This window comes from Orcinus orca, chromosome 1 (genome assembly GCF_937001465.1).
Source record: "Orcinus orca chromosome 1, mOrcOrc1.1, whole genome shotgun sequence".
NCBI lineage: Eukaryota > Metazoa > Chordata > Mammalia > Artiodactyla > Delphinidae > Orcinus > Orcinus orca.
Window position 1 is genome coordinate 54,216,178 of NC_064559.1, and position 27,010 is coordinate 54,243,187.

Consider the following 27,010-nt stretch of genomic DNA (forward strand, 5'->3'; position numbering starts at 1 on the left):
TCAAAGTGCATCACTCCAATGTCTGAGTCACATGGTCTTCTCTCTGACTCTTTCTGCCTCCTCACGTAAGGACCCTTTTGATTACATTGAGTCCACCCAGATAATGCAGGATAATCTCCCCATCTCAAGAGTCTTAATTTAAGCATATCTGCACACTCTCTTTTGCCAGGCACAGGTAACATTCATAGGTTCTAGAAATTAGGACCTGGGCATCTTTGGGAGCAGATATTCAGCCTACCACACCCTCTACCCTCTCTGGCTGCTGCATCACTGACCATTCCCTACCCCGAGCATTCCTCCACTCTGATGACACAAGATGCTTGCTATCAGTCCAAAACCCTTGCATTTGATTCCAGACAGTTTAAGGCCTCAGAGTCTCCCTTCCTGCTCCAGTCTGAGGCCAGAGGTATGTGCTCTAAAGTCTCCACAATTACTCGTCCCACTCAGAAATTTTCTCTTGGGCCCTCTCTTGCCCACCCGGCCCCCTGACCCTACTCCATTCCCTGGTGTCTGTTCCTTTGCCTCATTTCTGGATAGATCTTACTCTCTTCTTAGGCCCTTAGGATCAGCAGATCAGTCTTCCTGGCTATGATTTCTGTTTCTTGCTTGTGTCTTTTAATCGCCCCCTTCAGCTCTATAAATTGTCATCTGCAATTAAATGATACCTTGACCCAGTGTCAGGCCCCAACTCTGGGTCCAGGGTCAAGGTTCCCACTGGTTCAGAAGAGGAGATTGAGCCTTTCCACACTTCTGAGCCTACCTAACCTTGTCCTCTATCTACCCCTATTCTACCATCACCTTTCTACTCTTCAAGAGCCAGTTCTAGCATCACCACTTCCACCAAGCCTTCCTTCTAGTCAGAATTCTTTGCTTCCTATTTCATGCTCTTGGAGCTCCTTATATATATCCTTTGACAGCACTCTTGACATTTCCCTGTATTGTCATTTCCCTGTATGACTGTCTCCCATGATAATAGACTTGGCAGCATGTACCATATTTCCCTCCTTTTTGTAATTTAAAAAGTTTATTTAAAAAATGCAAAATGTGTAAAACAGAATAAAGTGAAAAATACATCTTCCTCTCACTCTTATCTCCCAGTCATCTAGTTCCACTCCCCAGAGGCAACCAGGCAACTATTACTACAGTTTACTGTCTATCTATCCAGATATATTCTATTCCTAGCTATGTGGAAGTGAGCAAAGAAAGTTGCAGAAAAGTAGATATATTAGGGTCTTGTCTGTTTTCAAAATGTTATATATAATATATGCATATACACATCTATATAAGTATAATCTTTAGCCTCCCTCTCACTATCTATGTATATTTAGATGTGTGTGTGTATGTATGTACACACACACACACAAGTTATCTGTTTGTTTCAAGATTAGGGATATGGTATAGGGTAGGGGCTTTTATTTTTTGTACTAAAAACTTCTGTGTTGCTCTTCCTACAATAAGCATGTGCCACTTTTATAATAAAACTTTTTTAACACTGAAAAATATATTCTGAAAAGTTTCTGTTATCTAAAGACTTAGAAAGTTAACTGGAAAAAAACAAATCACACAATTGTATCTACAAAGAGCTGAACTTTGGATAGAAATCTGGGAGGAAGTGCAAAACAATAGGATCATTTCTTACTAATCTTTGAGTCTTCACCCCTGACACAGGGCCTGGCATATTATTAGCATCTGTTGTACTGTTTGTTGAACGAATAGATCCTTTATTTTGTTCTTACTTCAGAAGAAACCAGTAAAAAGAGCCACAGATCTGTAGATTCCAGAGAAGTGACCAAAATTTGAACCTTCTTCAAATAAGAACTTCCAAGGGCTTAATTTTAATCCTCAACCTGACACACTAAAGCTCAGTACATTTTCTTTCTCTCTTTCTTTCTTTTTTTTTTTTTTCTTTTTTTTGGTACTCCATTCAGGAGTGGATTTCCTCAGATCTTTCTTCCTTCTCTTTTCCGATATCACTTTCATTGCTACATTAGATCTGACCTTTGCCATAGCTTTTCCTCGCCGTTGCTTTTGGGGCATATCACTGGGGTTATCTGGGTTGACAATTGGCAATAAGCAAGCTCTTCCTTTCTGTTGTACCTTGTAGTCCATAATCCACTGGGGGTTGGGGCATAATCCACAGCGGGTTGGTTGGTTGGTTTCCAGCCAGTTGCTTCCTTTCCATGGGGAAAGCTAAGAAGAATAGCTTCCTCTTCTTCCAAGACACAAGTTGAGAGTTTGTCCCTTAAGGGGACCCTCTAGCTCTGAGAAGTCTTAAGTTAGATTAGAATCAAAGAAAGAAGTAAGCCACCTGGATGGCATTGTATTTCTACCACACAGGATGCCACGTTTTCTATTTTTCATCAGTTATTTTTTGGGAGGACAGAGCCCGAGAAAGACTCAGTTGGCTCCTCTGCCCAAGATAGTGAACAGATTTCTTCCATGGCTGAAGCAAAAACAATGGCTGAAGCAGCCATCAGCCTCTGATCCAGTCTGTGAGTGCTGGTCAGCAGAGACCTAGTCTTGTGTATTTGATGCCGATGAAGAGTAATAACTTAAGTTTGTATAATGCTTTACGACCCCAGGGCTGCAAAGCAGCTGCAAAGGCTCTCTTTATGCACATTTACGACGACGAAGTTAGCACACAAGTGGCAAAGCGATTATGGCATACAGCTGTTTTCTTTCAATGATTCATTCATTCAACAAACGTTTGCTGAGGGCCTGCTACATGCAAAACCCTGAAGTGAGCAGGGAGGAGGTTTAGAGAAGACATCTGTTCTATGGCATTCCCAGGCAGACAGGCCTGATGAAGGTGCCACTGATGCTGAACCGGGTGGTATCATAAACAGAGGCTTCCAAGAGGATCTGAGCTTTTCTAAACATATGTGTGAGGATTTATTTTGAGTCTTCAAGTCCCCAGGCTGTGATGCAGAGTCCGGAGTAAAGTGGATCTGTAGGTTGAGGGAAGAAGTTACCAAAATAATATTACCAAACAGCCTGTTACATAAGTGTTCTCATTTAATCCTCAAACATACACATCACTTAAGTCTTACGTTCCCTATTTATAGATAAGAAAATAAAGCCTCAGAGAGCTTAAATAACTTGCATGTGGTCACCTAAGCAGTAAGTGGCAGAGTGAGGATAAGAATGCCTTCACCTACTGAGATACATTGCAAATGGCAGCTTGCTGTTTTGCCTGCCAGTGGCACAAGAAGAGATGAAGGTGGGAAGATGAGCAGGCCAAATGGAAGTAGGATCAAGATGGAATTGAAGCCAGGTGACTGGTCTAAAGTGACCACTACAGGGCCAGATGTCAACCATGGTTAGACTTCAGGAAGGATCCACTGCCTTTCATCTTGAGTTTTCAGGATTTTTGGTTATTTGTTGTGGGTTTTTTTTGGCCATGATATATGATGATGACCCAGTTTCTGGAGGAGTTTTTGTTTTTCTGTACAGCCGTGCTTTTCAGAATTTAATATGCCTATGTATCACCTGGGATGTTGTTGAAATGGTGATTCTGATTCAGTGAGTCTGGGTGGGGCCTGAGATTCTGCACGTCTAACAAGCTCTTGGATGACACCAGAGCTGCTAGTCTGAGGACGACATTCTGAATAGCAAAGCTAGATTCTCTCCTCAAAGACCAACAGGGAGTGGGTTTCCCCATCATCCCTGCTCTTCCTGTCCAGTGCAGGAACTTCAACACGGGAGCCATGGCACGGTGGCCTCCAGGGCTGTGTCCTGGTATCATCTCCACAGTGGAGAGTCTCACAGAAAGGAGGACAAGCCTGAATGGTTTTCACTTTAGGCCAGGACTTTTCTCTGATTAAGCCATTGATCATTAGGCTTGTATGCAGAATTGAACAGTCTTAAGCCCTCAGGCACTGAAGGGAATTGGAAACATGCCAACGATCAGGATTAAAGGTGATAAGCTGTTTTTTTAAAAAAACTCTGTGCTGTAGGCAACACTGTCCTCATCTTACTATCTCAAACATTCTATTTTTTAAAATAGTATTCAAGAGGTCCCCATTTTTTCCTCTCAAAACCAAGAATTATTGGAGTTTCATATTTTTACCTGGCTATTATTATTTTAGTTGATGGGACAATTCTGGTGGTGATGTCAAACTTCTTTCATATAATGATGGGCCTGACAGTAGTGACATCTTGTCCATAATGTACAATTTAGTAGTTGATCATATAGTTTTCTGGATTATTCTCTCCTCCAAATATGTAAGTTTTGCCTTAACAGTTTGATGGATTGCTTCCGGAGAGTGGGCTCATTCATTCATTTATTCAGTTCCTTCTATATCTAAGCACTGGTGTAGGCACTGGTCCAATAATGGTGAATGATGCAGAAAATCTTCCTGCTTCTGTGGAGCTTCTATCTTAGTGAAGAGAGAAAGAAAGTGGCAAGTGACAAATGAAAGCAATAATTCTAGATAGTGACATATACTATGAAGAAACTAAAATCAGGGGGTGTAATAGAGGGTGACTGGAGGATGGGTGGGGGAGCTGATTAAGATGGCAGGCACAGGGCACTTCCCTGGTGGTCCAGTGGTTAAGACTCCATGCTTCTATTGCATGGGGCACAGGTTCAATCCCTGATCTGGGAATTAAGATCCTGCATGCCGAGAGGCAAAAAAAAAAACAAAGATGGCAGGCACAGAGAAGGCCTCAATGATGGTAATGAAGGGGTGAGTTTGAGCTGAGACCTGGCAGACAAGACAGAGCACACAAAGATCGGGGGGCCGAACAGTCCAGGTAGGGGACATAGCAAATGCAAAAGCTTCATAATTTTTTGAATTCTCATAGCTTCTAGCATCAGGTAGGGCGTACAGAAGTTAGTTGGTAAATATCAGACTGTTAACCAACATGACTGAGAAGAAAGAGGCCTGGATTCTCTGGTGGAATATGGAGAGAAGAAGCTTTACTTCTAGCCAGACTTGTTCTGTTTCCTAGATTCAGCAAGCTAAGCTGGGATCAATTTGTTTAGCCCATCGTCTTTTTTTTTTTTTTTTAACCTCTTTATTGGAGTATAATTGCTTTACAATGGTATGTTAGTTTCAGCTTCACAACAAAATGAATCAGTTATATATACACATATATTCCCATATCTCTTCCCGCTTGCGTCTCCCTCCCTCCCACCCTCCCTATCCCACCCCTCCAGGCGGTCACAAAGCACCGAGCTGATCTCCCTGTGCTATGCGGCTGCTTCCCACCAGCTAACTGCCTTACGTTTGGTAGTGTATATATGTCCACGCCTCTTTATCGCTTTGTCACAGTTTACCCTTCCCCCTCCCCATAGCCCATCGTCTTTTATCCAACATTTAGCTCAATGCTCAGGTGGGCTGGCCATGGTGCTCTAGCCCCAAGAGAAATAAGCATATGGCGACAGGCTTACGAGTCCAATACATATATCTACCATGACTTTTATCTCGGTCTTAAGCCATGGTCTCCATACCAAAACTAATAGTTTATGTCTGCACAAGAAAATATGTTGGGAAAAAATTACAGGGTAAATGGTGAGGCAATGGGAAATCCTGCAGCAAATGTGGAAATCTGAACTTGACATCACTTGGGCTTCCTGCATCTTTTGGGATGGGTGCCTGTGTCTTAAGTGGTAATATGTCTATATTGTCCATCCAACTCTAAGGCAGCATGTTGAGGGAAAGAGCACTGGATGGGGAGTCAGGAGATCTGGGTTATTGGTCTCAGTTGAACCGTTAGTCAGCCAGCTGACCGTGGGTAAATTACTTAGCCCTCTTCAAAATCATCTTCCCATCTGTATAATCACTAACTTGAATTAGATTATACTTAAAGTTTCTTCTACTTTTGGTGTTCTGTGACTTCTACATATTCAGCAAATGATTTCTACTTCTCATAACACAATGCAACATTTAATAATGCCTGGCTCAAGGATAAATAGGCTAACTCAACTGATATTGCAATGGAAGGAGTAATGCAGCTGTTTATAGTGAGGATTTAGAGTCAGATTGGCATCAGAATTTTTATTGAGAAGTTTAATTAGTGGCTGTGAGCCTCAGTTTCCATGTCTGTAAAATAGGGCTATTGATACTTAGCTTACAAGTAAGGATCGTGTAAGGGTCGAATACAATAATTATTTATGAAACACAATGTCTAGCATACTGTAACTGTTCAGTGCATTGTGACATATTATTATGACTATTATTAGCACTAGCATTATTTCAGTGAGATTTGCAGTTCAGTTCACTATTTTTGCACAAAATAGCTGCTGATCAAAATGTCAAGGAGATGTCAGTAAAACTGGGTAAATTTTTTCTTCACAGAAACACTGATGTATATTTTAGAAGTCACAGATCACTAATTAGGCTAGTGGAACAGGGGGCGTCAAACCAAAATTACAAAAATTAAGACCAGAATCACATCTTTTGGCTGCTCTTTTCAGTCCCAGTTATAGCTCCTTTGCTAAGAAAAGACCAGGAAATAAGCACCACCCATATTAGAGGGATTTTTTTTTTTGGTGGGGTAAGGGAGGCTATAAGAATGTGCTCTCTGTGGAAAAGAATCCCTGGGGACGTTTTTTTGATAAGCAGCCTGGGTGTTACTGCTTTTTAAATGCAAAGCAGCTGTCAGGTGCATTCTCCAAAGGGGGAAAATTCATGCAAACGTCCAGCTGTACTATCCTTCCCTGTTACCTGTAACTCAAAGCCTGTGCCATCTGGTTCTGCTGCCTGCATACAGATGTGGACTCTGATCCCTCTTGTGCCCCAGAGGTGGGACCCTGGCCCTAGTAACAACCCAGGTTCCAACATAAGTGGATGTTGAGGTAGAAAGATAACTGGTTAGTAGTTTTTGGGTTTTTGTTAGGCTACTGTCTCCTCCTGTTTTCCATGAATAATCTGCTTTAGAGGAACACTCTTGTATTCTCAGAGGCCTGAGGAGGTCACCAGCTTCTGGAAGGTGAGGGGTGTCTCTAGCAAATCTCTGAGGTTACTGCCTATTCCTACCCCATCTTTTGCAATACATAACGCCGTGCACCGAATCTAGCAGGCAATCAATAAATATTGCTTGAATGAATAAATGAGCAAATACCATACTTTTCTCTCCTCCTTTTCCTCTTCCAATGGAAATGGCAGCATATTGTCCAGGACAGCATCTCCTCAAACACCATCCCCTTCAACCCCCCGGCACCAGCCCACCCGCTCATCATCCCTCTTCCATAGCCACAGGACTGATTGTTTTGTGTGGGGGACATTATCCACTTGCCCCCCGACCCCGGAATTACGTCATGTCCTGGGATTTGGCATTAGAAAAATAGACTAGTCTTTAAAACCAAGTGATCGGGCTTCCCTGGTGGCGCAGTGGTTGGGAGTCTGCCTGCCGACACAGGGGACGTGGGTTCGTGCCCCGGTCCGGGAAGATCCCACATGCCGCGGAGCGGCTGGGCCCGTGAGCCATGGCCGCTGAGCCTACGTGTCCGGAGCCTGTGCTCCGCAACGGGAGAGGCCACAACAGTGAGAGGCCCGCGTACCAAAACAAAACAAAACAAAACAAAAACAAAAACCAAGTGATCAGCGACTGGGATTACATACTAGGAACTGGGGTAAATCCATGTGTGGACCTCCAGTTTGCAATCGTTATTTCAAGTTTCTGGCTACCAGTTAATGTTGTAGGAGCCAACAATAATCTTTCTTTTACCACCTTTCCTATAATGGCTTTTTAAAAAATAAAGCAAGTAGGAAAGTTTTCTTTGTAGGGAGGGAGGGGGTAAGGGAGTATGTGTTAGGTGTAACATGCAACTTGTGTTTAAACTGAAACACAAGACATAAAACTACTGTGACTTAAACCAACACATCAACAAACCCCTTTCATCTAAGCTTACCCATTTGGCCACTAACCATTTCTGATTCATTCCTAGTTTCCATGCCTCTGTTGTTAAGAGACAGCCTCCCTGAATCTCATGGAACTCTTTGGAAGTTGGCTCAATTATTAAAAGATGTAAATTAAGAGGAAAAATTAAAAATACATGAGAAAAAACTAATGTCAAGGAAATCAGCAAAAAATTCATTAGGTAGGTAATTAATTTAGAAAAAAAAATGAGAGTAGTTGACATCGTTTTCAAGCCTGGCCCCAACTGCCAGCTACACTACAAAACGCAGCTGATTAATGTTACAACAGTCAAAGGATCCAGAATACATCATTTCTGTCTCTGTTACTGATGAGAGGAAGATGGTTTTCCAATCAGATCAACTTCCCTCTAAAAAATTCCCAAGTGTACTTTGACATTATTGCTGTTAATTTTGCTGCCAGCAGAGTCAGGGACACGTAGACCTCAATTGGCAGCACCTTGAGGGAAGGCTGTGAGTTCTGCAAGGTAATGATGTTTAAGCATTCATTCAGAAATGTGTATTGTTTACTGTAGATCAGGTGCTGTGCTGGGCATCAGGAATATGATGGGTAATAAAAGAAGGCTCCTAACCCACTGTGGGATTGTAAATGTTGAGGTGTAAAGCATAACTCTGTCCTTTGCCAGCCTCATCTTACTTCTTCTTTCCTTGCAATTGGCTAGTCAGTATCTATGGGACAGCATGGTTGAACCCTCTGGGGGACCCACGAAAGAGGCAAAGAAGGTCACTACGAGGTCCGAAACATACTTTCCACCTTGAGAGTTCATCCCACTCCTTGGAAAGTTTCTCAGGGGGCAGGTCTCTGCATATCCCGTCAACTACTGAAGTGCCCATACTGAAGGTGGCTGCTGCCCCCAGGAGCAATCTGTGAGACACGGAAGAGGGGGAGCAAAGGGGCACACGTGGAGAGCTTTAGGTGAAGACCCCTTGCACCACCAACAATTCCTGGGGCGAGGGGCTGTTGGACCAGGTTGGGCCATCGCTGGGTCACGTGTGGTGGCCACACCACTGCCTTGCTGCTTCGTGCAGGGCTGCTTGTAGACTACCTGTGCTCTGGTGACTGCCCACTGAGGCCAGAGAGGGGACCGTACCTGCCTAAACAGAGTTCATGGCCTGGGGCTCCAGGAAGTGGTCACACCGATCTCCCCTTAAAGCCTGACATGATTAGAAAGGAATAGATAGCTTGGCTAAGCCATAACCACACAAGGCCCGTCCACCTGGTTAAGTCTGGCAGGGGACAGGGTTCATTCCACATAGTTAGAATGTAACACCACAGAAGCCCTCAGTTTGGAGCAACTGCAAACATCAAGCAGGTTCAAAAGACTTAATTTTTCTTTGGCCGATTAATAAAAAAAATAACACAGAAAGAAAGAAAAAGAAAGGTAGAAAGAAGCGTTTCTCCAGCGCAATTTTTCAATAAATCTGCCAGTTAAAATATGTGCTTTGTAGGTGAAATGTGAGTGCCCAGTGACAGGGAAAAACAGCCTAATCGGGTAAACCAACATCCCGGACTCCCTTGACATTTTTTTGTTTCCTTGGGGTTTTTCCTTAATCAGGTTGATTCCACAGAGGCAGCTTATAAAGCCACTCTTTGCCTTGCCTCTGTTGCCCACCTTGACTGCTCTGGTCCCTCCTGTAAATTTATTACAAGTCCAGTCGATTACCGTGGTAATTGGTTCTATTTATATTGATGTGTTTGGGGCATTTATGGCTTTATGTATTTTCATTTGGTCTTCTTGTTTTGCCTTCTCCCTTAGAGAGCAGGGACTCTGCCCACTTCTTTGCATCTCCCCATAGCTGTTGCCTTAGACTGCTCGCAGTGTGTTGACGATCAATATTGATCACAGTAATGTGGATGTAGATAATCAGGAGACGCCAGCCCCCAAGCTTTACTGATCGCTGCATTCTTTTACAGAGCTGGGTAGAAAGAAGAAGTGTTCTTTCTTTTTTTTTTTTTTGCAGTACGTGGGCCTCTCTTTGTTGTGGCCTCTCCAGTTGCGGAGCACAGGCTCTGGACGCGCAGGCTCAGCGGCCATGGCTCACGGGCCCAGCCGCTCTGCGGCATGTGGGATCTTCCCGGACCAGGGCACAAACCCATGTCCCCTGCATCGGCAGGTGGACTCTCAACCGCTGCGCCACCGGGGAAACCCAAGAAGTGTTATTTCTTGAGAATTTCCACGATATCTCCCTTCAAGGGTAATTCATGTGTTGGGCCCTGTATAGATCATGCATTCTGCATTTGTTGGGCTGATAAAGATCATTAATGATCTACTGATACACGTAAAAGCAAATTGAAACCAAAGAAAAGCTCTCTTGTAATTCAATCAACCATTTTAAAACATGGTTGATGATGGAACGATGGAAATATGGAATGATGATTCAGTGCATATTATTGAGTTTCTACCTTGCGTAGGCGTTGGGCAATCATCACTGTAGAAGGAACATGATCCCTGCTCTCACGGAGAAGACGTGGATGAGACAGAATATAAACAAGTAAATAAAGAATAAACAAAATACTAGAAACTTTGGGTAATAAGGGTAATGAAGAGGGTGCTGTGATAAAGGGTGACAGGGTCAGTATCCTCTTTAGAAAGGGTCAGCAGGGAGGGTATGAGTGGTGTTTATGTTGAAATGTGGAGGATGAGCTGGAGAAAAGGCATCCCAGGAAGGGGGGAGTGGCCAGTGCAAAGTCCTGAGGTGGGGAAGCCCAGTGGGATTGCAGCCTAGGGAGTGAGGAAACCATGGCCTGGCAGGAGCTGGAAAGGACAAGGATGGCCATGCAGAGTCACGGAGGCAACTGCCCCGTGACTCTGCATGGCCTATATGTTAGGATCCGTCCTGCACTGGGTGGAGAATAGCTTCGAGGGAGGCCAGAGTGGACACAAGGACACCAGTTAAGGACCTAAAGCAGGAACCCTGGCAGTGGACATGGAGAGGAAAGAACAGGGTAAGGTTTGTTTGTGGAATAGAGAAACTTGAAGACAGGGTGGAGGAGGGGAAGAGGAGTGGAGATAATTCCTAGATATTCGCTTGAGCAACTGATTATGCTGGAGCACCATTTACAAACTGGGGGGCAATGGGATGGAAGAGGTTGGGGGATGGTGGGGAATATAGAGCATCATGCAGACTTTGAGTTTCCATGGAGACAGCCAAGTGGAGAAGTCAAGGAGCCAGTTAGATGTGCAGGTCTGGAGCTCAGAAGGGAGGTCAGTGCTAGAGATGCCAATCTGAGCCTGCAGAGTTCAACCAGCTCATCCCGGACGAGCTCACTCAGGGAGGAAGACGGAGAAGAGAAGAGAAGTGGGCCCAGGCCCAAGCTCTGAGTTGCTCCCACACTTAGAGGCCGAGCAGAGGTGGCAGGTTGCAGGGGAGCTCAGCAAAGGAGACCGTGAGGGAGCAGCCGGGAGGTGGGAGAATCAGAAGAAGGCTGTGGTGAAGAGGGCAGTGGGTGGCTGTCTTGTCCTGCTGAGTGAGATTTGTAGGTCAGACATCATTGCCTTAGAGCAGTGTTCCTTTAGAGAATCCTAAAATATTATAACTGCAAAGGACCTGGTAATATATGTGCAGAAACTTACAATTATTAGTATTTTTCATATATCTCATACTTCTCACCACCCTATGAAGTGCGGAGGTAGGTTACACATTATGACCTTGTCTGGTGAAGGGTCTTGGTGAGCTGTGCTCAGTCACAATGGCTTCACTTTGAATTGTAAAGCCCTGAAAGGCACTTTGCAAAGCAGAGCTCTGTCCCTTGGGGTATCTTCAGAGCGAGCGTGTTGTCCCAGGTCCTTGGGATGCTGAGCGGTGGAACCATTCCCCATGCAGAATGTCTGCCCGCAGACCATGTGCTCTTGCCGGATGCCCCCGCTCCTCCCACTGGCAGACCTGTACCTCTAATTCCAAGGGGAGGAGCTGAGGCCCACAGTGTGAAGACACTAGTCTGTGGTCACACAGAGAGTGGCAGAACCAGAAGGAACCCAGGCTTGATCATTCATCATCCTTGTCTCACAGATCTCTGCATTGCTTTCTGCCTGTGCTAAAAACCGGAAGGGCTCGGGACGCTTGTTCCACTGCCTGGGTACATCTCTTTGAATTTTGGATTATCCCACAAGGCTGTCCCAGGATAAACACCCCCTCCCTGAGATTGTCCACTCTTAACAGTTTTATTATTACCAGGCGTTGTCAACCTAATAGCGAACAAAATAAAATCCTTACTCTGCCCAGCTTACCTTGCTATCCCAGTCCTGGGGAGAGAATTCCATTCCACAAATTAAGAAACACTCACTAAGTACCTACTGCCAAAAGTATATTGAATCCCAGGTCCTATGCTAAGTGTCCAGAATATGCTGATGAATAAGAGCTGGGCCCTGCGCTGGAGCTGTTCATAAAATATGTGGGAGGGTGTCCAGTAAACCAGAAATTACAATATAGTGTGATAAGGACTCTAAGAGACTGGAGAACAGTCAGCACGGAAGATGGGCTCCTAGCCCGTAGGATTGAGAAAACCTTCCTGGCGGAAGTGTTGCCTGGACAAAGAGATGGAGGGCGGGTGGCATTGACCGGCGGCCTCTGAAGAAAGGGTATTCTAAGTAGGAAAAGGCAAGGCACATAAACACGGGGAATGAGAAAACGTGAGGGGGAGCTGGGGTGGGGAGGCAGGTATAAAGGTCCCACTGGCCAAGCCCTATCCTCCTACTTCTAACTTAGAGCGGTTTGAAGGACCTACTTATATCTTAATGTGGTTTAGGAGTTATTGAAGGATTTCAGCAGAGAAAGGATATGTTCCTATTGTGCTTAGAAGCTTACATCTGGACAGTATGGAGGGTGACTGGGAGACGTGAAAACTAGAGATAGGTTGACCAGTCAGGACAATTTTGGAGTAGACTGGATGGGAACTGCTGAGGGTCTGGAGTAAGGGGGAGGAAATGTCAAGTGTAGGATGGACGTGACAATACTTTTGGAAATATCGCTAATAGGTGACTCTTTGGATGTGGAGGGTGAGGATGCGGTAAGCCATGGCAAGGCCCAGCCCTGGAAGTTTCCTAGGTAGGCATAAATGGAAAACCTGTGGCCCCTGTGGTGAGTTCCCCAATTATGGAACAGCAAGAATTGAAAACTCTTTAGTCCAGACATTAAACGGAGCTGACGTGGATTGCTGAGCAGCAGAATTTTTGCTGTTCATGATAGTACATGCTGGATGGATGGATGGATGCCGACATGGCAGAGGATGCCAAAGGCAGCAAACTCACCTTTCTGGGGTGTCCATCCTAGCAGCATCTCCCTTTTTAGGGGCTCCTGAACTGCAGGCATGCCTCGCTGAGATGCAAGGGTGGAATGGGAAACCTACCTACTCACCTGCGTCCTTATCTCACTAACAGCCTGCCCTTTGGCTGGAACCCCAAGTAGAAGCACCTTGAACCCAGCTCAAAGCATGATGCCAGCAATTCCTTGAACCCAGCCCAGACTCAGTAGTCTGGCCTAGTGTAGGGGAAAAGGGTCAACGGTGATCTTCATGATCTCTGGGTTTCAGATACAAGTTAGTCCATCCACCACAGTAAAAATCAAAATGTTTTTTTCCCTGAAAGCCATTTGGGCGGAGATGAACTAGGGCCATGGGTGAAAGATGGAGAATGAGTTGGGCGGGGAGGATTCAGGTTTCTAAAACACGCCAGTGCTTTCCTGCAGCAGCTAGAAGTCATATTTCTGTAAACACTCAGATCCTTGCCATCCCGAGCATATGTTTCCTTGTTATCTTTTAATTGGTTTTTATCTAAATTTAACACCAAGCAGTTTGTGATGGCGGCAACTGCGAGCATTAGTGTGGTACATGTCAATTCCAGGGCCGTGTGAGATGTCAGGACCTCATCCGTGCCCTCCCTCTCCTCCCCGCATCACACCAGCCCATATTAAGAAGCTGGAAATTGCTCCTCGTGCCCTTTCCTTTCTGTGTTGTCATGTTTATAGATGTCAGGTTCTGGGGAACAAAGGGAGAGGAGTAATCTAAAATCCGAATGATACCACCGGAAGCTGTGTATAACAGCAGGTGAATGCCAACAGATTGCAGGCTGGTATCCGCAGGCCCGTGATGCATGAAATCCTGCATCCCAGGAAAGGACTTCAGAAATTGTCGAAAACAACTCAGCAAAATGCAGTAATCAGGTGTTTCCAAGAAAGCCGGGGAAGTCTATTTCCAACGATCTTGTATATCTATGATGTGGAAGGAAGCAGGATGCAACAGGAGAAGGAGGATTTGGGAGTTAAGAGACTCGGTGGCTGAGTGATTTTAAGACAAATCCTCATCTGCAAAGCAGGATAATGAGAATATTGCAGAGGATTGTCAGGACCAAGAGTGTCAAGGCTGGCAGAGCCTCTGGCCCATAGTAGGTCCTCAATAACGTAACCATTAGGAGATTTTCCAGGATGGGCTATAGCACACTAGTCCCACAAATTTTCTACAAGACGTGAATTCCATGTTCAGATTATTTTTGACAACACTGCCTGCTATATTTCCTTCTTGGAGATGTGCAATACATACGAGAATTTTTTTTTTTTTTTGGCTACATTCAGTCTTCGTTGCGGCATGCAGGATCATTCGCTGCGGTGCACGGGCTGCTCTCTAGTTGTGGTGTGCGGGTTTTCTCTCTCTAGTGACGCGCAGGCTCCAGGGCATGTGGGCTCTGTAGTTGAGGCGCGAAGGCTCGGTAGTTGTGGCACACGGGCTTAGTTGCCCCTCGGCATGTGGGATCTTAGTTTCCTGATCAAGGATCGAACCTATGTCCCCTGCATTGGAAGGCGGATTCTTTACCACTGGACTACCGGGGAAGTCCCTACATGTGAGCATTTTAAAGGCTTTTTGAAGATTTACCAAAAACCTGTGTAACTTTTACTCAGGTTGCTCCTTCACATTAGAGCTTGAAAATCTTTTTGTCTATTTGTTATTTTGAGTAATGCTATCAACAGATCCTAAAAACAAGTTCTATGAGATCTACTTAGAAAAATTCTGTGTTTTTAGTTATGCTGCTTCTAATAAGGGAGAAGCTTTCCCTTGAAATTCCTCTCTCCAGATCTGGCACCAAATCCTCTTGTTTCTTCTGAAATACTCCCCGGTTTACCCCTCATTCCCTGCACACGGTTTTCACCCCAGTCTGACCCCCAGACCTCCACGCCTGCGTTGTTACTACAGCCCCCTGGCTAGTCGTTGTGGTCTCTAGTTTCTCGTTCATTCAAACATTCATTCATTCATTCAGTCTGCATTTCACCACCTGACTCATCTTCCTTGGCTGTTTTCGTCCTTTGTGCTATTTCCTGTTTAGTCTAGCAAAGGCTGGCCCCTAACTGTTGCTTCAAGCCTTAAATCCCTGGTCTGCTTCTTCAGGGACCCATTCAATATGGCCCTATGCTATCTATGTAACTGTATTGCTCATTATTTTTCCAGTTAAAACCTCTGTGTCACAGAGTTAAGCTCTTTAATGGCCTCCTTGGCTACCTTCACCTCTATTTTTTTTTTTTCACCTTACTGCCCTTACCCTGATAATCTACATTGTCCTAACTACCTGGTCAGCTCCTCCCATTCTTCCAAACATAGTCTTTCATGAAGCCTTCTGGGACTTCTCTGGCCTCAGTGATAACCCCTCTTCTCTCCTTACAGTCTCAGCCATGTGATAGAGGACTGGTTGGATACCCTGGAGTCAGACAGACGTGGGTATAAGTTCCACCTCTTCTAGTGAGCACGCTATGAACTTGGGCAAAGTAATTAACCTCTCTGTTGCTCAATTTTGTCATCTCTAAAATAGGGACAATTTCAGCCCCAACCACGAAGGTCAATATGGAGAACTGACCTCAGTGTTAACTCTTACCTGGAGATTAAGAAATCGAGTCATCCCTTCATGTTCTACAAGATGGCTTGCTGCAGAGAACCGTCCTTCCCCCTGAGACTTACAAGACTCACAGATCCCTCAAAGTTCCCATTCTTTGTCGTATAAATGATTAGCTGAACTGCTTGTCCCCACTGATCATTCAAAACAAAATGCTTGTTACTCAGACTTTGGTTAAACTTCCTTCCTTCCTCCAGGCTCTTGAACTGTAGCCCACCTTCAGCTTGAGCCAGTATACAGCCCCTCCTGAGAAGGGGCTGGCCTCATACCACCTGCCCACATATGGTTCTTTCTAGCTTTGTTTTACTTCTCTCTATAAAAGAAAAACTCTTTTTTTCTAACTTTCGAGATGCTGGCAGACCTCATCAGAGCGTTCTCCCAATTATAATTGTCTCCCCCTATTATTACAGTAGTCTCCCAGTCATGTCTTGCAATAGTCTTTTTGAATAAGGCACTCCCTACTAAGTCTAGATTTGCTTTTTACTTGACAGAATACATGGAAAGTGTTCCACAGAGTGCCAAGATGTGTAATAGAGAGCAGCTGCTATTCTTGTAATTACTATTATTATTATGTTTTGTTATCTTGCTATCCCAGATAGATTGCAAATTCTTTGAGGTCAGTCTCATACCTTAGAGCTCTCCACAGTACCTAACACAATCCTGGGTACATAACAGAAAGATCTGGGTATAGATCTTTAGTAAACGTATACTGACTAACTAATGAACCTGTCATTGAATCTGGAAGCCGACAACCCAGTATGATCCTACATTTGTGAACAATTCCACAGACAGTGTAAAGGATACTTTACCTCTGTGTGGAGAAAGAAGGTGACCAAATAAGGATTGAGACTCCACCTGGGGTCATCTTAACAAGTGATGAGAGACTGTGGCAATTCCTGTTTCCTTTTCATCTTCTCTAGCTCATAAAATTGCTTTTAAACAGTAGACAGTAAAGAAACCATGTAAGATAGAATCGTTGCTCGAAATGATGAGGAGAGAAAGAAAGAGGGAAGTTAGCAACTCGGAGAGAATTATGTCTCCAAGCTTCTCATTACCTGCAGGGCCAAACAACACCTTCCATATGTGGCCCTGGGCAACCATGGGTGGGAGTGGGAGTGGGGAGGTTGGAACAAATGCTAGAAGGCTGTTCTCTTTTCTTCAAATATGGGAGAATATTATATTCTGGACAGTAGATGTTATTAAACATTATACCCATGCCCTGCATGACTTGTGAAAATAGGGAATGTGGTGATAACAGAGATGTAAAATGAGTTTACCATGAGTCAGCCATGATAGCAAACCTCATATTCATTGCTTAAAGTATTTTTATGTTTAAATGCCCCTGGCCAAAGAAAACCTATTCATTTCACCATTCCCATGTGTTCCTTACCATCACTGGGAGACAGTATGGCCTAGTGGTTAAAAGCAAGGTTTTTGAAATCTGTATAACCTTAGTTCTCTAAGCTTCACTTCGGATATCTAGCAGATATACAGAGCAAGGTGTAAGGATTCAGTGAGATCAAGTATAACAAAGCATTAAATTTATAGTGAGAACACCGTAGATCAGGGGTCAGCAAATATGACCAGCAGGCATATCTGGCCTGCTACCTGTGATTGGATGGCCCACAAGCTAAGAATGGTTTCTCTTTAAATAAATGGAAAATAATAATAAAAAGGAAAATAATATTTTATGACATGTGAAAATTATATAGAATTTAAATTTCAGTATCCACAAATAACGTTTTATTGGAACAAAACCATGAGTATTCATTTACGTATTGTCTGTGGCTGCTTTCACACTCAAAGGCATAATTGAGTAGCCCGCAAAGACTGAAATATTTACTATCTGACCCTTTACCGAAAAATGTGCCGATTCCTGCCATAAGTGGTCGGTAGCTCTTGTTATTAAGGATGCTGTTATCCCTCAAGGCCAAGCCCAACAGCTCCCTCCTCAGTGAAGCCTCCCCTGATCTAACTGTCCTGATATTATCTGGTCTTTATTTGATCCTTTAAAAAAAAAATAGCACTTAAATTCTGTATGTCTGTCTTATCGCCTCTATAAGGTAATATACATCCTTTGAATGTAGGGATTACACATAATTCATTTTGGTATATTCAGAAGACTTGAACAGTACCTTGTAAACAGATATTCAGTAACTTAGTATTTGCTCTATTGAATTGAGTTCCAGTTTGGGTCTTCTGATTTTGCTTGATGTCAACCAACTTTGTGATGGAAAGAAAGTCCTGGGAGTCTGAAGACAGAAGCATAAAAAGGGTCTAAAAAGATGTACAGTCAAAAAAAATAAATAATGGTAACAACCTTGAAATGAGTACTTACCACTATACACACAAAATTTCAGCACCGGTTACTTGTTGACAACATTGGATTCCTACTGTCTCTGAAAATACAAAATTAGATGTGCCTCAGGGATTTGGAGAAATTAAAGATGAATTTTCTTATCTATCATTTTAAAACGGTCCCAGTCTCTCAGCTTTCTTGACACCCTTTAAATTCCTGGCATTGGGAGAGAGGTTGTATTTTGTTAGGGGTGTGTGTGTGCTTGCATGCACGTGCACATAAGGACAGATATTCTTTCCATTTTGTTCCTTTATTCATTTGGCATTAGACTAGAATAAAGACAAATATCCGAATTATCCTCCAGTAGACTTGTTACCGTAGGAATGAAAATTAGATACAAGATCCTATAGTGGTAAGCTTTAGAAACAGATAGAATTCATGACTTAATATATCTGAAGTGGCTTATTTTCTGTATTTCGCTGTGGGTGTTGATTCCAGATTGATACAAGGGAAAGATACCCCTGGGATCTTGCTGATACCTAGGAGGGATGTGCTTTTACTCTTTTCTGTGAAAATAAGAAAGAATCTAAAAATCCTAGCACTCTTTTAGTACTAACACCTAAGTATTGTAAATAATTATTCAAGACGTGGAGTGGAGGTCCTGAAATACTACCATTTATAAACCATCCACTCCACGCAAGCACCGTCCAAATAGCATTGCATTTCAGGGAGAAATATTTTGTAACTTGAAAGGTTGGTTTGGGAGATCAAAATTTAATCTTATGCCACTCGTGTAGCATTTTTATTTGAATTAGTTAAAGCTCAGCATGGTCAACAGCATCTTTTCTGCCCCTTTCCCCCCTAATATTAATTAAAGAATCACCCAATTCCCAGAGAAATTGGTTGCAGCCTTGAGGGTCCCCTTGGGATGGTAGAGATCACGTCACTCTGAACAGGCTTGCCGTCAAGAGCAAGGATGCCTGACAGACAACCAACAACATCTTTTGATTGATGTCATGCATCAAACCTGTACGTGGAAGCATGTTGTCATAAACGAATTATAAATTTAATGGCATCTCTTCCTTCCCTCTTTCCCATCCCGTGGGGCTCTTGGGGACTTTGTGACTCCAGTACTGAAGCCAGTGACTCAGACATATTCTGTCTCTGCTACCTCCTGCCAGCTCAGTCAGGCACCTCGGGACTGTCAGAGGTCTGGACCAAGTAGTGTTGGAACCCTTCCTCAATCCTAGTTTTGTTTCCCCACAATGTGAGGGACTTCTGATCCCTTTACTATGTAGGAACTGACTTTATAGCCACCTTGGTGGGTTAAGTTCCTGCAGACTTGAAGGCTGCTACTTTAGTCCCTGTTACTGCGTATTCTTGAGTATTCTGCTGTCTCTAGCCCATAGAGATCCTCCGTTGGTTTTTGTTTTGTTTTGTTTTCCTTGAGCGTCAATTTAAAAGAAATCACTATGTATTTATTGAGTACCTGTTGGGTGCCAAGACTGCTAGGCATGGAGTAATGATGGTGAACAATGGCTGCCATTGAAAGCTAAGATACCAGAGGCCGTGCTAAAGGGCTTTGCCTTTATTATCCCATTTAATCTCAGAACAGTTCTATGAGATGAGATAAGTTCTGTTATAAACCCATTTTACAGATAAGGAAACTTCAGCTCAAAGTGGTGAGGCATTATGATAACTCTCTGAGCTCAGAATTTGAACATGGGTCTTTGCCAGTTGTGGTGGGAGCCTGGGATATGACATGCTCACAGCATCCACCTCTGGTGCTTACCCTGAGACCAGAAGGCCTGCTGCACCCCTCTCTGGCCTTCCCCTTCATTTCCAGGACCAGACATCTGCTTTCCCATGTTGACTGGTGGTCCAACCTCAAGGGTCGCAGAGACTCTAGCCTCCTCATAGCCCATGTCCTAATATGCCATTGGGTCTGGGAGCTTCTGCTGGCTTGGTGGCTGAGTGGGGCCATGTCTGGCTGGCTGGCTGGCTGCTGGGGCTGTGCCTGTTGCTGTTCCGTGTAAATCACTGTCCAGTCATTTCTTTATGGAAAAAAACAAACCATGAGTGTGCATGAGAGAGAGTTAGACATTATAGGAGACCTTGGCTTTAATGGGGAAAGAGACAAGATGGTTATCTTTATTGGTTATCGTAACTGCCAGCTGGGCCCTGCTACACGAATAAGAGCTTCCTTCTTCCTTGGCAGGGCCCCATGCAGAAACCACAAAGTTATGTCTTTTTAACATTTATAATTATTTTAGTATCTACTATAATTACAAGAATTCAGGGAAGTAACTGCCACTATGATTTTACATTACTTCCCTGGGTTGAACGTCATGATTAAGTTTTCCTTATGGCATTTGAATGAGATGAGTTAAAGGTGGAATTTGTTAATATATACACACCTTTTAATCGTTGTCTGAAGGGAGAGTATGAGGTCTGGCTTCTACAATTGCCCCTCATGTTTTCGTCCCCCTGCATGGAACTGTCTGCATAGGTGTTCCCTCCTTTTCACTTTCCATGAAATCCTTTATGAGATGAACATGCATGATTGAGTAGGTCTATTTTCGATCAAGAGTATAAAAGTTTTCTGACCTTCGTTATTACGCACCTAAAGTAAGACTGACCACACAGTGCTTTTTTCTAGCAAAATCCAGCATGCAGGGGGACCGTAGGCGGCCAGTTGGAATCTACTCCTTGTGGGATACCCTTCCCAGGGCCAGCATGTGGTCCTCTTGGCTGGGGAGCACACCTGGTTACTTTTGGAACAGCTCAGGCCATTGTCATCAGAGTCTGAATCAGTATTTTTCAAATTAGGCTGCTTGTACCCTGGGGCTCTGAGAAGATGCTTGAATGGCTCCATAAACAATACAGTTGTTTATTTTTACCACACAGTAATGATGTTCAATGCCTAAGGAGTCTGTTCCTGACTTGCATCTCTTTTACATACTCGGGTTAGTTGTAGAATTTTTAAAAAGTGTTCTGACGATATTTATAAAATAAATTACTCTTGGTGACCTCCAACATGTTATCTGAAGTCAGAATCATTTGGTGTGCCTGGTAACATGTACATCCCCCACTCCACCCTGCTGATTTAAGGAAATACTGAGAACGTCAGGTCACAGGATAATAGACGTTTAACATTTAGTACTGTCTATATGACTCCACTGGAAGCTCACGTCTAGTTTCTCCTGGACTTTTCTCTTTGCTGATCTTAATCTGTATCCTTTGACTGTAATAAACCATGAACACAAGAATTAAAAAAAAAAAAAGGGGGGGGGACATGGAACTCATTCTTCTGAAATGCTCCCCTGCTGTGACATCCCTGACAAGCGGCTGTCTGGCACTACAAGAACCCTGCTGCTAGCCAATGCTCGTCGTCTCCAAGGCTGCCCATCCTACTTGGTATCAGTTATAAATTAATATAAAAATTGTCCTTGAAGGAATCAAGAGGCTTCCAGGAATTTAGCCTCCCCACCCTCAGGCGTAGGTTTCAAAACTTCCTCCTATGTGTACCCAAAGCCTGTCTTCCATGCCTCTAATATCACTCCCTGTCATATCATTGTCTCCTTTTCCATCTACTCCTCCCACCATGCACACTGGAAAATGAGCTTTCTTTTTTCTTATTTGTCTGTGTACATTAGCACTGAGTACTGTACCTGACACATAGTAGCACTCAATGAAAATTGGTGATTCAGTCAACTCACCTCCCTCTCACTTAATAAGATCCCTCCCTTGGATCTCCGTTCTGCCCTCTGAGATACACAGAATTCATGAGCTCCCTCTTCCACATGACAACCCTTCAGATATTTACAGAGAGCACTGCTAAGTCTGCTTCCAAGTCTCCCTGTATCCATTCTAACTGCCCCGATTCCTTCAGCCAGTGTTCATATGACACTGTCTCCAGGTGCCCCGGAATCCTGACTGCCTGGCCTTTCATTGGAGTCTCTCCGCACCTGTGACTCTCAATTCTAAACCAACTCAAGGCGTGTGGCTTGACAAGGCACTGTTTCTCTCCATCACCTTGGTCACTACACTTTCTTAATACAATCTAAGATATTCATGGGCTTAGCAGCCATGCTCCATTCATTGGCATCCTCTTCATCTTGTAACCCTTGCTCTCCCATGCATCCGGCTCTTTCCACCATTTACAAATGGTGTTGCAACCAGGCTGAGCCACTGAGTGGCCCACACAAACCAGTGTGGTGAGAGTTTCATTAAGTTTGGACAGGCAGCTGCAGAGACCAGAGAGTCTGATAAGAGAGGGCACAGGTTACTGGGAGATGAAAAGAGCCTGGTCCACTCAGTGCATTTTAAACTCAAGAGGACCAAGAGGTGTGGGACTTGTGTGGAATCCAAAATCGCCATCAGGAGCCACAGTCTATTTGAGCTCAGGGCTCCCAGGAGCAGGAGAGCAGCATAAATTTCAGTGAGGCAAAGCTAAGTGGTAATGGACTTTAAGTCCTCTCATACATAGTTAATTTGCAGAATAAATTGGTCAGGGCAACAAAAGGATTTAACACCCAAATTCATTTGTAAAACAGAAGCTAGATGAGCATCGAGAGGAAAATGGAGACCGTTACAACATTCCCTTGCCGGTTGGAGTGGTAGTATTATTGAATAATATTTTTATTAAAAATTTCTAGACCATGTGGTAGTTAAAGATATTTATGAGTGAGTCCTTGCAGCACCCAGCAAGGCATCAGATCTCTTGCTGTGGAGCCACACAAGCCCCGAAGACTCCCGCCTGCCCCGGTAACTCAGGTTAGCATCCCGAACACACACACACACACACACACACACACACACACACACACACACACACACACACACACACACACACACACACACACACACACACACACACACACACACACACACACACACACACACACACACACACACACACACACACACACACACACACACACTCTCTCTCTCTCTCTCTCTCTCTCTCTCTCTCTCTCTCTCTCTCTCTCTCTCTCTCTCTCTCTCTCTCTCTCTCTCTCTCCCCCTCCCTCTCTCTCTCTCTCTCTCTCTCTCTCTCTCTCTCTCTCTCTCCCCCTCTCTCTCCCTCTCTCCCTCTCTCCCTCTCTCTCTCCCTCTCTCCCTCTCTCCCTCTCTCCCTCTCTCTCTCTCTCTCTCTCTCTCTCTCTCTCTCTCTCTTTCCGAGTTTTTGTAATGTGGAGGCAAGGCAAGTCATGGTCATATGTCAGTTTTACCCATTCCAGAATCGTCACGGGGTGTCCCCAGACTGTGCTCCTCTTGTCCAGGTTTGCAGCGAGAAAGAAAAGAGGTGACGAGGTAGGAGCTGGAGCCAATAGGAGAAGAGATGGGATCAGTGGAGTCACAAAGAGAATGTTGCTGGGCTGATGGTCCTGGCAAAGCTAAAGGCGCTCATGGGCACCCCCAGCTGAGAAATAACGCCGCGTGGTGAACAAAGGGAATCGTCAGTTTCACTCTGTGGGTATGGCCAGAAGCTCACAGAGGCCCCCAGTGGAGCCCTCAACATTGGCAGAGGCCAAAGCTGGTGCAGGGAGCTCCCTGTTCTCTATACTCTCTCTGTTTCTATTAGTTTTCTCGCTCTACTTGACCCCGGGCTATTCCCCTGTGTTTTTCTGGCTCCTTCTTGGGGAGCACCAGGAAAGAGGGAAGGCACTGGCCCCTGAGTGGTCTGGGGGTGCACACTTGGCTCCTCATCTCAGCCTTCCAGACTGGAAAACAAGACTGGGGAAAAAAGCCTTTAATCTCCAGACAGGGGCACAGAAAGTTCTTTCCTGGTGGCCCCGCTGAGCTTGCCCACTCCTCATGTGGTCTTTCTGCTAATGGAGATTTGAAAATAACTAATCCCGCAGGTGTTCCTCATTTTCACCTCTCTCCCAGCCTCGTCCTCCCTCCCACTCCCTCTCTCCATGCTGCTCTGTCTGTAGCGAATCAGCAGGGATAATCTACTGCAGCTCTGCACATCCAGAAGGCTGTGACTCTGAATCTCTTATGTCAGGTTTGTTGGTTGGTTTATTTATTTATTTATTTATGCTGGTTTGGAAAAAGCTGTAATGCAATGGATAGTTATTGGAATAATAACTACAATAAATTTAGTATCAAGCCAAGAAGATATTAACTTTTTTTTTAACTATCTTTACCATTTGGAATCACAAGTTGAATTTTCAAAAAATAAAGAAAATGGATAAAAAAATGATACCATGCATTGTAAGCTATAAGATGTGGTGTTATCAATAATCTTCATATTGATAATTGTACTTTAAAAAAAAATGGCTGGCAATGATCATCCATTTCCCAGAGAAATCTACTTCATGATGGAGTTTGGAAAGGGACGAACAGTGAGTTAAGGGGACAACCTCTGTGGCCCAGGTCCCTTTGGCCTGTTCTCCTCTCCTCTACCAGGAGGAGGTACATGAGAATCATCAGCTGGCCTGTGGATGAGATGGGGGACTCTGATGCCATTGAGATTTAGCCAAAGTACAGGGCTTCAGGGCTGGTTCTTGATCCTCTGAGGCCTTGGGGGCCATCTTCAGTCTGGCTACACACAGCTGCGGCTGGGCTGGGGACGCTGATGGAGCTGGAAACTTCTTCCCTCTTCCCATTGTGCTGGGAGGAGGTCAAAGGGATGGATGGTCAGCCCCCAAATGGCCAGCCAATGCATCGTCACTGGCTGTGGGGCAGGGCAGGGCTGACTGTCAGTGTCACAGTGTTAGAGGCTATGGCTGCTCCAGTGGGTTGGATAGTGTCCCCCCAAAATCAATGTCCATCTGGAACCTCACATTGTGACCTTATTTGGAAATAGGGTCTTTGCTGATGTAATTTGGATGAGGTTATCCTGGATTTAGGGTGGGCCTTGTGTCTTTATAAGAGAAGGCAGAGGGAGATTTGGACACACACATACAGAGAAGAGGGCCAGGTAACACCTGAGGCCAAGATTGGAGTGATGCAACTAGAAGCCAAGAAACACCAAGGATTGCCAGGAGCCACCAGAAGCTAGAAGAGGCGGGAAGGATCCTCCCCTAGAGCCTTCAGAGGGACTGTGGTCCTGCCGACATCATGGCTTTCTACTTTTAACCCCCAGAACTGGAGAAATAAATTTTTGTTGTTTTAAGCCACTCATGTGGTGTCATTTGTTATGGCAGCCTTAGGAAACGAAACAGGAAATATTTGATATGAACGAAAACCTTGGCCATCCACCGAGAGTCACATGAGAGGCATTTGGTGAATAAAGATATGAGACTATAACAGGCAAATGAAAAACCGGAATCATGTAAACATTATAAATGTGGGTGTTACAAAAATAAGCTCAAAATGGATTAAAGACCTAAATGTAAGACCAGACACTATCAAACTCTTAGAGGAAAACATAGGCAGAACACTCTATGACATAAATCACAGCAAGATCCTTTTTGACCCACCTCCTAGAGAAATGGAAATAATAACAAAAATAAACAAATGGGACCTAATGAAACTTAAAAGCTTTTGCACAGCAAAGGAAACCATAAACAAGACCAAGAGACAACCCTCAGAATGGGAGAAAATATTTGCAAGTGAAGCAACTGACAAAGGATTAATCTCCACAATTTATAAGCAGCTCATGCAGCTCAGTAACAAAAAAACAAACAACCCAATCCAAAAATGGGCAGAAGACCTAAATAGACATTTCTCCAAAGAAGATATACAGATTGCCAACAAACACATGAAAGAATGCTCAACATCATTGATCATTAGAGAAATGCAAATCAAAACTACAATGAGATATCATCTCACACCAGAATGGCCATCATCAAAAAATCTACAAACAATAAATGCTGGACAAGGTGTGGAGAAAAGGGAACACTCCTGCACTGCTGGTGGGAATGTGAATTGGTACAGCCGCTATGGAGAACAGTATGGAGGTTCCTTAAAAAGCTAGAAATAGAACTACCATATGACCCAGCAATCCCACTACTGGGCATATACCCTGAGAAAGCCATAATTCAAAAAGAGTCATGTACCACAGTGTTCATTGCAGCTCTATTTACAATAGCCAGAACATGGAAGCAACCTAAGTGTCCATTGACAGATGAATGGATAAAGAAGATGTGGCACATGTATACAATGGAATATTACTCAGGCATAAAAAGAAATTGAGCTATTTGTAATGAGGTGGATGGACCTAGAGTCTGTCCTACAGAGTGAAGTAAGTCAGAAAGAGAAAGACAAATACCATATGCTAACACATATATATGGAATTTAAGAAAAAAAAATGTCATGAAGAACCTAGGGGTAAGACAGGAATAAAGACACAGACCTACTAGAGAATGGACTTGAGGATATGGGGAGGGGGAAGGGGAAGCTGTGACAGGGTGAGAGAGAGGCATGGACATATATACACTACCAAACGTAAGGTAGATAGCTAGTGGGAAGCAGCGGCATAGCACAGGGAGATCAGCTCAGTGCTTCGTGACCACCTAGAGGGGTGGGATAGGGAGGGTGGGAGGGAGGGAGATGCAAGAGGGAAGAGATATGGGGACATATGTATATGTATAGCTGATTCACTTTGTTATAAAGCAGAAACTAACACCATTGTAAAGCAATTATACTCCAATAAAGAGGTTAATAAATAAATAAATGTGGGTGTTAGACAATGCACACACAAATTTATTACCATTTGGGATAGGGAGTACCTGCAGAGTACCAGGTGCTGGGCTCTAGGGATGCAGGGAAGAGCAAGTCCCACCCTGGAAGTGAGTGGGGTGGACAAGACATAAAAGTAAACTCAGTCTGTTACAGTGTGGTAGGTACCCCTCTGGACACACGCAGGCACTAAGTGCCTTCTGCTAGGGATGATGGGAGCAGAGTGGCATATATATATATATATAGAAGGATGGAAGGTAGGGAAGAAAGAAAAGAGGGGAGGGAGGGAGGAAGGAAGGAGGGAAGAAAGAAAAGAGAGG

At 44.2% G+C, this 27,010-nt stretch overlaps 1 protein-coding gene and 1 long non-coding RNA gene across 6 annotated transcripts in view; one reads left to right on the plus strand and one right to left on the minus strand.

The window, feature by feature from the left end:
- The window catches only part of ASTN1 (astrotactin 1), a 326,481-nt gene that overhangs the window by 249,369 nt on the left and 50,102 nt on the right, over nucleotides 1-27,010 (plus strand). The window lies entirely within an intron of this gene.
- On the minus strand, nucleotides 17,524-23,379 carry LOC125965651 (uncharacterized). The gene is made up of 4 exons (XR_007479833.1): nucleotides 23,291-23,379; nucleotides 19,849-20,110; nucleotides 18,096-18,156; nucleotides 17,524-18,009 (listed from the first exon to the last, which is right to left on the minus strand). It is a non-coding gene; the product is annotated as an uncharacterized LOC125965651 (long non-coding RNA).